Here is a 12,219-nt window from a genome sequence, read left to right on the forward strand (position 1 = left end):
CCCGAGGCCTCCTCCCGATGGGACATGCCTGGAACACCTCCCTAGGTAGGCGTCCTGAAGGCATCCAAAACAAATGCCCGAACCATCTCAGCTGACTTCTCTCGACTTCAACTGTACATGTTTCAATTCCAACACGAATCTTTGAAGGCAGTGAGTTTAATGCCGAGTTCAGACTGCATGATTTTCAAAGTAGTCGTGTCACAGATGTTTTCACACTGCTTGACTATCTGGGCTGGCGTTTCGTCGCTGCTTTGTTTACACTGCAAGATGGTTCGGCGACATGGACATTCACATTGCATGACTTTACTATAGGGAGAATCGCCGACAACTTCGTCCAAACTATGTCTCACAGTCAAAAACACGTCGTATATCTTTTGTTATTAACTACATAATGAGAAAGAAGCCTTTAATGGGGTAGAACATGTACATGTTTGCTCACCTGGGTTTAAAGGGAATTAGCCATTTCTCCTCAACGTTGATAATAAACTCATTTCTTTCTGTATGAAACGTCAAACAGACACGGTTGCTCCTGAGTCCTGTCAAACCTCCACTAGTTTTTCCTCCATTTCGTGGGTCCAAATAAACCAAAAAATATCGCTTTTAACTTCTCCCCCAGCCTCCCGCTGACCTGCAGCAGGTATAAACACACACACACAAGTGAAAGCTGCTCTCTCATTGGCTGTAGGCGATCGCTGATGTTATTTTCAGTCAGAACTCAATTCACACGGCATGATTTGAATCGCCGACAGCTCCAGATATTCAGCACGGCAAATATCTCGCAGGCATCGGCGACTCATCGGTAATTCTCTCAGATAGCGTCTTTGATCGTTCACACTGTGTGATTGTCACTCACGTGCACGAGCAGCGATTTGCCTGTGATTTCAGGCATTTGTCGGCGATTTCTCAAAACCTGTCGGCGAGCCAAAATCAGGGCTAAAATCACGCAGTCTGAACTAGGCATAAGTCAGAATCTCCATCTCTGCAGCACTTACACACACCAAACGTTACTGCTTTATTCCTATCTACTCTGATCATACACACCAAAGTTGGGTTGATGGATGATGCCATCACCCTCACCAGTGGTGTAAAGTAACTAATTACAAATACTCAAATTACTGTAATGGAGTAGTTTTTCCTCAGGAATTTTAATTCACTAAGTAGTTTTATAAATGTGTACTTTTAATTTCCCTTGAGTACATGTTTACTGCAGTATCGGTACTTTAACTCCACTACTACCAGCGACTTGGTGATCCCAAGGTGTCCATATCCGGGACCAGGCCGTATCCTGAGCTGCTGCTGCGCTGTTGGTCATGGGGAGTGGAGAACATGAGACTGATTCCAGTGACGCTCCAGGGACAGACGAGTCTTCGCTGAGGCCATCTTCCAGCCTCCACTGCTGAGACTGCAGCTCTGCACAAGACTTTTGGCCAGCGGAGAAATTAAAATGGTCGTGCCCAACTGAGTCTGGTTCTCTCAAGGTTTTTTTCTTCACTCTCCTATTGGTGAAGTTTTTTCCCTCTCCACTGTCGCCACTGGCTTGCATGGTTCAGGATCTGAAAAGCTACGCATCGATGAATTTGCTCTTCAGTGTTTGAACTTTCAGTAATGATTAAATCACACTGAACTGAGCAAAACTGAACTGAACTTAAACACTAAAAACTGAACCACCCTGATCCAGTTACTATGACCATTTATGTGAAGCTGCTTTGACACAATCTACATTGTAAAAGCGCTATACAAATAAAGCTGAATACTTTTCTTCAACCTGCAGTCACTACATTATTTATTTTTGTCTTTGGGGATTTGAAAATTCAGTCCTGTGATTCCTGTTCAATCAAACTGCACATACAGTACAGCTGAAAGCAGAAGTTTTTATATACTGTATAAAAGGCACATCACCATTTAAAAAGAGTCAGATGTTACTGTGACTAAACTTTTCCTTATTTAGGTAAGTTAGGATGATCACATGTTTCTGTTCTGCTTAATAGCAGAATAATGAGAGAGATATGTGTTGAGAAATTGTTATAGCTTTTCTTGAAAGTCAAGTTTACACACAATAAGATTATTCTGCCTCTGAAAAAGCTCAGATGATGGTGTCAAGGTTTTGGAAGCTTCTGATTGGCTAATTGACAACATTTGAGTTAATTGGAGGCACAGCTGTAGAATAGTGTTTAGGGAGAAGCTCAAACACACTGCTTCCTTGTGTGACAACATGGGAAAACCAACAAGCCAGAATCAACAACAAAGCCAGATTACCATTAGCTGAATGACACTGCAGACTAATGTTTGGAGACATGTCCTGTGCTCTGATGGAGCTAAGATTGAACTGTTTGGCCATAATGAGCAGTGTTACATTTGGAGGACAAAGGGGAAAGCGCACAAGCCTAGAACACCATCCCAACTGAGAAGTATGGGGGCGGCAGCATCATGTTGTGGAGCTGTTTTGCTGCAGGAGGGACTGGTCCACTTCACAGCATAGATGGCATTATGAAGACAGAACATTATGGAGAAATACTGAAGCAACATCTCAAGACATCAGCCAGGACATTACAACTTGGCCACAAATGGCTCTTTCAAACAGACCATGACCCTAAGCATACTGACAAATTAGTTCACATGTGCTTTAAGGACAACAGAGTGAATGTTTTGGAGTGGCCATCACAAAGCCCTGATCTCAATCCTATAGAAAATTTGTGGGCAGAGTTGAAAAATCTTGTGCGAGCAAGACAATTCTGACTCAAATCTGACTCAGTTACACCAATTCTGTCAGGAGGAATGGGCCAAAATTCCTGCAAACTATTGTGAGGAGCTTGTGGAGGGAGACCCAAAACATCTGACCAATTTTATACAGTTTAAAAGCAAAGCTAAAAAAATATCAAGGAAATGTGTGTAAAAAATTCTCAACAGGAAAAATATCTTATTATTACAGTGTTACATTTGGAGGACAAAGGACAACATGTTGTAGGGTTTTGCTGTAGGAGGGCAGCAAAACCGCACCACTTCACAGGATGGATGCATTCATTTGTTAAGAATGAACTAATTATTTATAAACAATTAATTCACCGCTGCCTACGACGAAGATGCCATCGTCCATCATGATGTTTCACATTAGACATTGTACAATGCCAAATTGGTCGACATCGCAAAACCCTACACCAAACTTTATACTTTAATTAACATCTATATTTTCAATACACACACACCAAACTTTACACTTTATTCCTGTATATTATGATTACACATACACATTTTTCTATGTATTTTCCAATGTGTGCAAAATAAAAAAAGGTGTGAAACATTTTACTAACTTAGTTCTGTGGAAAATCGGTTTAAAAATAGCCTTCGAAGACCCTTACGGGAGTGTTTTATGACTGTACACTCAGTAGATGAATCAATCAGCAGTGTTAAATGTGAATCTTTCCTTCCTCTCTGTAACGACGGGTAGTGACACCAACAATAGAAGGTAAGATCCAATATGCAGGTTTATTCAGCGTCAGGCAAGCAGTGGTCAAATCAGGTATAAACAGGTATATGCAGGCAAATCCAAAATCATAGTCAATCAAATCTACATCCTATTGAACATCTTTGCAGAAATGTGAAAATGGCTGTACATCGTCGCTTCCCATCCAAGCTGATTGAGCTTGAGAGGCACTGTAAAGAGGAACGGGCAAAAATTCCCAAACACAGGTGTGCCAAGCTTGTGGCATCATATTCAGAAAGATTGAGGCTGTAATCACTGCCAAAGGTGCATCAACAAAGTATTGAGCAAGGGCTGTGAATACTGATGTACATGTGATTTATCAGCTTTTTTTATTTTTAATAAATGAACAATTTCATAAACTCTTTTACACATCATCATTATGGGGGATTGTGTGTAGAATATTGAGGAAATCAATGAGTTTAATCCATTTTGGAATAAGGCTGATACATAAACAAATGTGGGAAAAGTGAAGCGCTGTCAATACTTTACGGATGCACTGTGTAGACAACAACTTAACAAGTGTATGTCTTAAAACAAGAACAAGTTTAAATCTGTGCACCAAAGAGTTGAAGATTTACAACAATTTAAGTTGAACATGGCATTTTCATGTCTATGCTAAAAAAGCAGGGTCAAAGGTTAAATTATTTTTAAATGACACTTTTTAACCCAACAGTAGGGCTTGTCCATGCACATTGGACCCAACATTGGAATAATTTGACCCTGAGTACTTTGACTGACACATTGCAATGTATAGAAAATTATTTTATAAATAAATCTGCAACTGAAGCTTGAATAAGGGAATGGTGCGGTGGAAGTGGCATTTGCTCTTCTCTAAAGCTCTTCCTGCAGGTGTTGAAAAAAATGAACCCCTTTCACCTGAACTATAGTGACTCTGACACACACACACACACACACACACACACACACACACACACACACACACACACACACACACMCACACCCACACCCACACACACACACACACACACACACACACACACACACACACACAAACACACAAACACACAAACACACACACACACACACACACACACAGCGGGAATCACAGGAAACAGACTCTGTCCTTACAGCAACAGCACTCACTGCTGGGACTCTTAAGATACAAGCTGTGCGGCTTCCTGTTTCCTGTGCTTGAAAAGAAACAAAACTCTGGAGCGCAATATAAACACAAAGCTTAAAGGAAAACTGGCTTTTAGAGAGATATTTTCACAGCTCTTCTAGAGTTCAACTATTGAGTTTTACCATTTTTGAAAGCATTTAGCTGATCTCTGGATCTGGCAGGAGCATTTTTAGCTTAGCATAGATCATTAAATCAGATTAGACCATTAGCATCTTGCTCAAAAAAGTTACCAAAGAGTATCAATTTAAAGATTGACTAAAGTTGAAGTCTACAGAGGAGAATGGCCAGACTGGTTCCAGCTGATAGAAAGGCAACAGTAACTCAAATAAGCACTCGTTACAACCGAGCTCTGCAGAAGAGCATCTCTGAACACACAACACGTCCAACCTTGAGGCGGATGGGCTACAGCAGCAGAAGAGCACACCGGGTGCCGCTCCTGTCAGCTAAGAACAGGAAACTGAGGCTACAATTCACACAGACTCACCAAAACTGGACAATAGAAGATTGGAGAAACGTTGCTGCTCTGATGAGTCTCCATTTCTGCTGACACATTCGGATGCTCGGCTCACAATTTGGCCTCAACAATATGAAAGCATGGATCATCCTGCCTTGTATCAGCGGTTCAGGCTGGTGGTGGTGGTGTAATGGTGTGGGGGAGATTTTCTTTGGGTCCATTAGTACCAATTGAGCATCAACGCCACAGCCTACCTGAGTATTGCTGCTGACCATGTCCATCCCTTTATGAGCACAGTGTCTCCATCTTCTGATGGCTACTTCCAGCAGGATAATGCAGCATGTCATAAAGCTCAATCATCTCAGACTGGTTTCTTGTACATGACGATGAGTTCACTGTACTCAAATGGCCTCCACAGTCACCAGAGCTCAATCCAATAGAGCAGCTTTGGGATGTGGTGGAACGGGAGATTGGCATCATGGATGTGCAGCCGACAAATCTGCAGCAACTGTGTGATGCTATCATGTCAATATGGAGCAAAATCTCTGAGGAATATTTCCAATAGCTTGTTGAATCTCTGCCATGAAGGATTAAAGCAGTTCTGAAGGGGAAAGGATGTCCAACCAGATACTAGTAAGGAGTACATATTAAAGTGGCAGGAGTGTCTATATTGCAGGGGAGGGCTAATAATTTTGACTTCAACTGTACATTTAATCTCAGTTTGTACTTTTATTCTGTGTTTTGTTTATAATTAAATCTGCTCTGGTCACTTTGTCTTTGTTGAAAAGCAATAAATAAACACTTTTCTAACAGTCCTGGAGTAAATGCAAATGCAGTTCATCCATACTGCAGTATTAGGTGATTATGGTGATTTATATATACCATCAGCTCGGTGTGTGTGTCGGCCGTAAGGCAGACTCAGTGCTGTTATGACTGCTGTTATCAGCTCACACACTGCTGTTTAGATCAAGAGCTTCATTTCCTCAGACTAGAGCTGCCATTACAGTCATTACTGCTGCTTTCATGAGGATATCAGCCATTCTGATGAAGGAAATGAAGGAGAAGCCAGCAAAGTCCAAATAATCAAAGAAAGGAGCCCTAAAAGACTGATGCGGGAAAAAAAAACTCAGCGTGCTGAAATAAGATTTATAATGCTTTAGTCTGGTTTCATCAGGTAGAAGATTCACCAGCGACATGTATATATGATGTACATCTGTGATTGAAATATATCTGTCTACCTATAACACCATCCATCTATATATATATATATATTTTATATATATATATATATATATATATATATATATATATATATATATATATATATATATATATATATATATATATACACACATACATTCACTCATTCATTCATTCATTTTCTTGTCGGCTTAGTCCCTTTATTAATCCGGGGTCGCCACAGCGGAATGAACCACCAACTTATCCAGCAAGTTTTTACGCAGCGGATGCCCTTCCAGCCCCAACCCATCTCTGGGAAACATCCACACACACATTCACACACACACTCATACACTACAGACAATTTAGCCTACCCAATTCACCTGTACCGCATGTCTTTGGACTGTGGGGGAAACCGGAGCACCCGGAGGAAACCCACGCAAATGCAGGGAGAACATGCAAACTCCACACAGAAACGCCAACTGAGCCGAGGTTCGAACCAGCGACATTCTTGCTGTGAGGTGACAGCACTACCTACTGCGCCACTGCCTCGCCATATATATATATCTATCCATCCATCCATCTATCCATTTGTCTATACAGGGTATTTGCAGGAATCCTAAAGATAATATTAATACCTTTATAAGAATTATATTAAGACCTTCTCAGAATATTTTAGACCTCGTTGCCAATTCAAGTTCTAATCAGTATCAAACCTTTAACTTAATAAACAGTTTTTAATAAACAGTTGTCGTTAAATAAATTAAAATAGCACAACCATGCAACAGAACAGGGGCCTCATGTATCAACGCTGCGTACGCACAAAAACTTTGCGTACGCCAGGTTTAACGCTCAGAATCGCTCACGTTTGGATTTACTAATAATGAACTGAACGTGGGAATGTGCGCAGCTCCACGGCAGCTTTATAGCTGGTGTACGCACATTTTTTGTGCGTGTCTGTTTTATTTCCATTGGCGACTCCTAGAGGCAGTTGTGTTCAATTGCTCTCTACAAAGTGTCTGAGCCGTGCAATGGCAGCTGTATGAGACGGGTTCATCTAGCAGGTATATAAGGTTTCCATACCATACAGTTGACCAGCCAAACATTAAAGCGCAATTTGCAGCGGTCGCCTGTTTTCCCAATGTAATCTGAGCTATCTACTGCACGCACATTGCTATAAAGACACTATCTGAAGATGAATTTGCATGCGTGAATCAGAAACATTTCCATTCAATAAATGTGCAAATAAAATATGATGCACAAACTTATTAATGATTCCTACTTGTCTTTCTCGTGATAAATAGTGGGCAAAATCTGATATGTAGCGGGAAAAAAAAAAGAGTTCATCAGACGCTGGATTCAAACCGTGTTCATGCTCGAACGTGTCAAAACATGACCACATGCGTCTTACGAGCTGCGCCACTGAGACTGTTAAGAGCAATGCAGCATTTTACAGATATAAACCACACTATTCCTTTTTTTAATTCACTCAGTGCGATGTTCAGACCCCACTGTGTTAACCGCATCAGCTAAACTCTCCCACTCTATTTTTTTTCTTTTGTTGTTAATTCCGGAGGACAAACTTGCAAATAACACCGCTTTTCTCCGGTCTACCTCCGAAAGCAGCACCTCCAATTCACATTCTGTTCAAAGTTTCTCTTCTTGCTTGCTTTTGCCGTTGCTTTTTCGTTGGGTTTTGCCAAAGTAGAGTCATTAGCATATTCATACGGGGAGGAGGCAGGGAGGGGTTTTGTGCTCGTGCATGTTGCGCTCAGTTTCACGTTCATTCAGATGTACAAAAGAATATGCGTGGGATTCGGCGTACGCAGTGTTTCATACATCTGAATTTTTTCTGCGTACGCACATTTACAGCTTTGTGCGTACGCAATGTTTTAGTAAGATTTCCACGCAAGTCTTCGTACATGAGGCCCCAGATGAGCTAGGAAGAAACGAAGCCTGCATGGTTGTTTTTACCAACAGGTTTCAGTTTCGAGCACACCGTTGTAGTGACTAGGAGGAACATGATTATGTTTTTTTGGAGTCAAACTTTCGACAACACTTCGTAAAAACACAAAGTGTTTTTAAAACACGAATATATACAATATATCCATCCATCCATCCATCTATCTCCATCCATCAGTTTATCTACTGTATTTACAAATACATCTAATTATCATCCATCCGTCTGTTTATAAATATATAAATCAATCCGTCTGTCCGTCCGTTCATCCATCCATCCATCTATTTATCCATCAACTGTATATACAAAATCATCTATTCATTAGCCATCCATCTATCCATCCATCCATCCATCCATCCATCCATATATAGTGTCAGTGCGGTGAGGTTTGTGGCTGATAAGGCACTGACTTCAAAACACATGCAGCCAGTATTTTACTTGCCAACTACCAATTGTGTTTCTCATATTAGCATTCTTTCTAAACACATAGCAGGTACATAGACCTATTGGTCCAAGAAAGAATGTCAAATGTATAGCGGTTCAGTATGCCTGCCAAAAAACAACAAGGCGGATGCTACAGATGCACACACTGTAGCACTACGCTACAAGTAGTGACGCTACTAGCTTAACTACATTTCTCAGTAGCATGGTGAAAGCGTCGCTACTTTCAAAGTTAAATAGCTTTTCAGTAGCGAAGCTATTTTATTAGTGAAGTATCGCAGTAGCGTCCACAAAGCTACATTTACAGATTGCGGATTAATAAGTGACGGCACCAACTTTCACAGAGCTGATGAAAGTAAATCTATATGATGGCGAGAATGACAAGTTCTTCTTCTTTCTGTTTAATGGTGTTCAACAACGAAGTTTTTAGTGCGTTACTGCCACCTCTGGTGAAACCTTCTTGATGGAAAGATGACTGAGGATTCTGAAGCAGGATTTTTCGTGACCATACCTCGAGAAGGACATGCTACGATGCAATAAATTTATTTCTGATACTGTGTTAAAAAAAATTAAAAATACTTTAGTGTATACACACACACACACAAACACACGCACACACACACACACTATAATGCTTATTCCAAAAATGTGTCCCTTTACTGTAAACGACTATAGTATTTTAACTGTGTAACACCTGGTTTCATTGGATTTTTTGTTTGTTTTAGCTGTTATATACTATAATGTGTTTCTATTTAGTGCAGCATATTATTTACAATAAATAACTGAACTAAACTGTTCTTCCTCATATGATTCATTGACAGTTTTATTAATCACTAAGATATATATTGACTTGGATTTAAGTTGCTTCAATATACAAATGAAAATTGTTAAAATAGCATAGATGTAGCTTTGCTACTTTTGCCATGTAGCTTTTAGCTTAGCTTGCTACATTTCCCAGAGGTTAGCTTTAGTGTAGTTAAGCTACATTTTAAGTAGAGTAGCTAATAGCTTAGCTCACTACATTTTTCAAGTAGCTTGCCCAACACTGCTCACTCACTCACATTTACACACACACACACACGATTTGCACACGCATCTTACCTTCAAAATGACTTGAATGACTTTGTATTGATCAGGTTGTCTTCTGTCCCGTCGTTTGAAGCAAGTCCTTTAGCTCCAGCATCGGTCGTCCATTATTTATTACTTCACATTTTGATCAAAAGTCTAATTGTGGGAGTTTTTTGAGCTGAGATATTACATCCTCCATTTTTGCAGTCAGTCATAAAAAAACAGAAAGTAACGGACTCCTTTAACTTTACTTGACTTTAGGTGTCCTGCAAAGTTTAGTTCTAGCCCTAATCAGACACACTTGGGCTAGCTAATCAAGCTGAAGAGCAACCACCGAAGAAGAATGAAGAACCATGAGCTCATGTCCGCCCCCTTCAGTGCGGCAGAGCTACTGCCTGCCTCACCTCCACCTGTCTTTTCAATGTGGCTTTTTATCCCACCTGATATACAGCAATATTGCACTCCTGGGATTTATATATATATATATATATATATATATATATATATATGTATATATATATATATATATATATATATATATATATATATATATATATATATATATATATACCACTTCAATGTGGCGATGTCATTGGCCCATGAACATTTTCTGCTTATTATCAAACTTTTCCATAACTGTAACAAGAGGCAATTCAATCATAACCTGATGTTAAACCGCTATCTCAACATTATTTATCAATATGTGACTCTTTTTGGATTCTCAAAAGCTATAGAAATTAAATATGTAAAACAAGGAATACGCATTGGGACCATTCTTTTTTTTTACATCCCTCAAAATGGTTTATATATGCAGAGTTTAGATGCAAATGCCATTTAATATTTTCTTCTAATATTCTAATATTTTCTTCTATATTTTCTCTGTCTCCTCAGTAGACCCAATAATTTTATTTTTATAGATTGATCATTTTCTATCATTGCCTTTAAAGTGAAAATAACTGAACATAAACATAGAAAATGCAAATTTTAGGAGAACATTTCAGAGGGCATTTAGAGGTTTTTGCATCTGAACTCTTCATATATTTACAGTTGAAACCAGAAGTGTACATACTCTCTAAAAAAAGCAACATAACCTTTTTTTTTTTTTTTTTTTTAATGTCTGATGGTAAATCATACTAAACGTTTACTATTTTAGGTCTGTTAGGATTACCTAAATGATTTACATTTGCTAAATGCCAGAATAATAAGAGAATTATTTAATTTCTAGACAGTCAAAAGTTTACACACATTTCCTTGGTATTTTTTACCTTTGCTTTTAAACTGTATAACTTTGGTCAGATGTTTTGGGTCTCCTTCCACAAGCTTCTCACAATAGTTTGCAGGAATTTTGGCCCATTCCTCCTGACAGAACTAGTGTAACTGAGTCAGATTTGCTCGCACAAGCTTTTTTACTCTGCCCACAAATTTCCTATAGGATTGAGATCAGGGCTTTGTGATGGCCATTCCAAAACATTCACTCTGTTGTCCTTAAAGCACATTTGAACTAATTTGGCAGTATGCTGAGGGTCATGGTCTGTCTGGAAGAGCCATTTGTGGCCAAGTTGTAATGTCCTGGCTGATGTCTTGAGATGTTGCTTCAGTATTTCTCCATAATGTTCTGTCTTCATGATGCCATCTATGCTGTGAAGTGGACCAGTCCCTCCTGCAGCAAAACAGCCCCACATCATGATGCTGCCGCCCCTATTCTTCACAGTTGGGATGGTGTTCATAGGCTTGTGCGCTTTTCCCTTTGTCCTCCAAATGTAACACTGCTCATTATGGCCAAACAGTTCAATCTTAGCTCCATCAGAGCACAGGACATGTCTCCAAACATCAGTCTTTTCCCAGTGTCATTCAGCAAATTGTAATCTGCTTTGTTGTTGATTCTGGCTTACTGATTTCCCATGTTGTCACACAAGGAAGCAGTGTGTTTGAGCTTTTCCCTAAATACTATTCTACAGTTGTGCCTCACATTAACTCAGATGTTGTCAATTAGCCAATCAGAATCCTCCAAAACCTTGACATCATCATCTGAGCTTTTCCAGAGGCAGAATAATCTTATTGTGTGTAAACTTGACTTTCAAGAAGAATTATAACAATTTCTCAACAAATCTCTTTCATTATTCTGATATTAAGCAGAGCAGAAACATGTGATCATCCTAACTTACCTAAAAGAGAAACAGTTTAGTCACATTAACATCTGACTCTTTTTAAATGGTGATGTGCCTTTTTATATAGTGTATGTAAACATCTGATTTCAACTGTATGTCCATATATCCAGGTTTCCCCCTCACACATATAGAATATAAGCTACACATCATCTTCTTGAATCAATACTTTTGCATGTAAATCCTGTTTGTAAACACTGACATGACAAAGTACCACATCCTCATGACTGACTTTCCACAGCAGGTTGTGATTTGCTGGACGCTGATTGGCCGAGAGCGATGGGAGTTTCCGCCTTCCGCTGTGAGTCTGCGGGCGCTGATTGGAGGATC

The 12,219-nt window shown here is 39.6% G+C and overlaps 1 long non-coding RNA gene across 1 annotated transcript in view; it reads right to left on the reverse strand.

Moving 5' to 3' along the window:
* LOC141378489 (uncharacterized) overlaps positions 1–10,045 on the reverse strand; it is a 182,725-nt gene extending 172,680 nt beyond the window's left edge. The window contains exon 1 of the long non-coding RNA XR_012393151.1: positions 9,758–10,045. This is a non-coding gene — a long non-coding RNA (uncharacterized lncRNA). The remainder of the gene's footprint in view (positions 1–9,757) is intronic.
* Positions 10,046–12,219: the final 2,174 nt, after the last annotated feature.

Source organism: Danio rerio, chromosome 17 (assembly GCF_049306965.1).
Source record: "Danio rerio strain Tuebingen ecotype United States chromosome 17, GRCz12tu, whole genome shotgun sequence".
NCBI classification, from domain to species: Eukaryota; Metazoa; Chordata; class Actinopteri; order Cypriniformes; family Danionidae; genus Danio; species Danio rerio.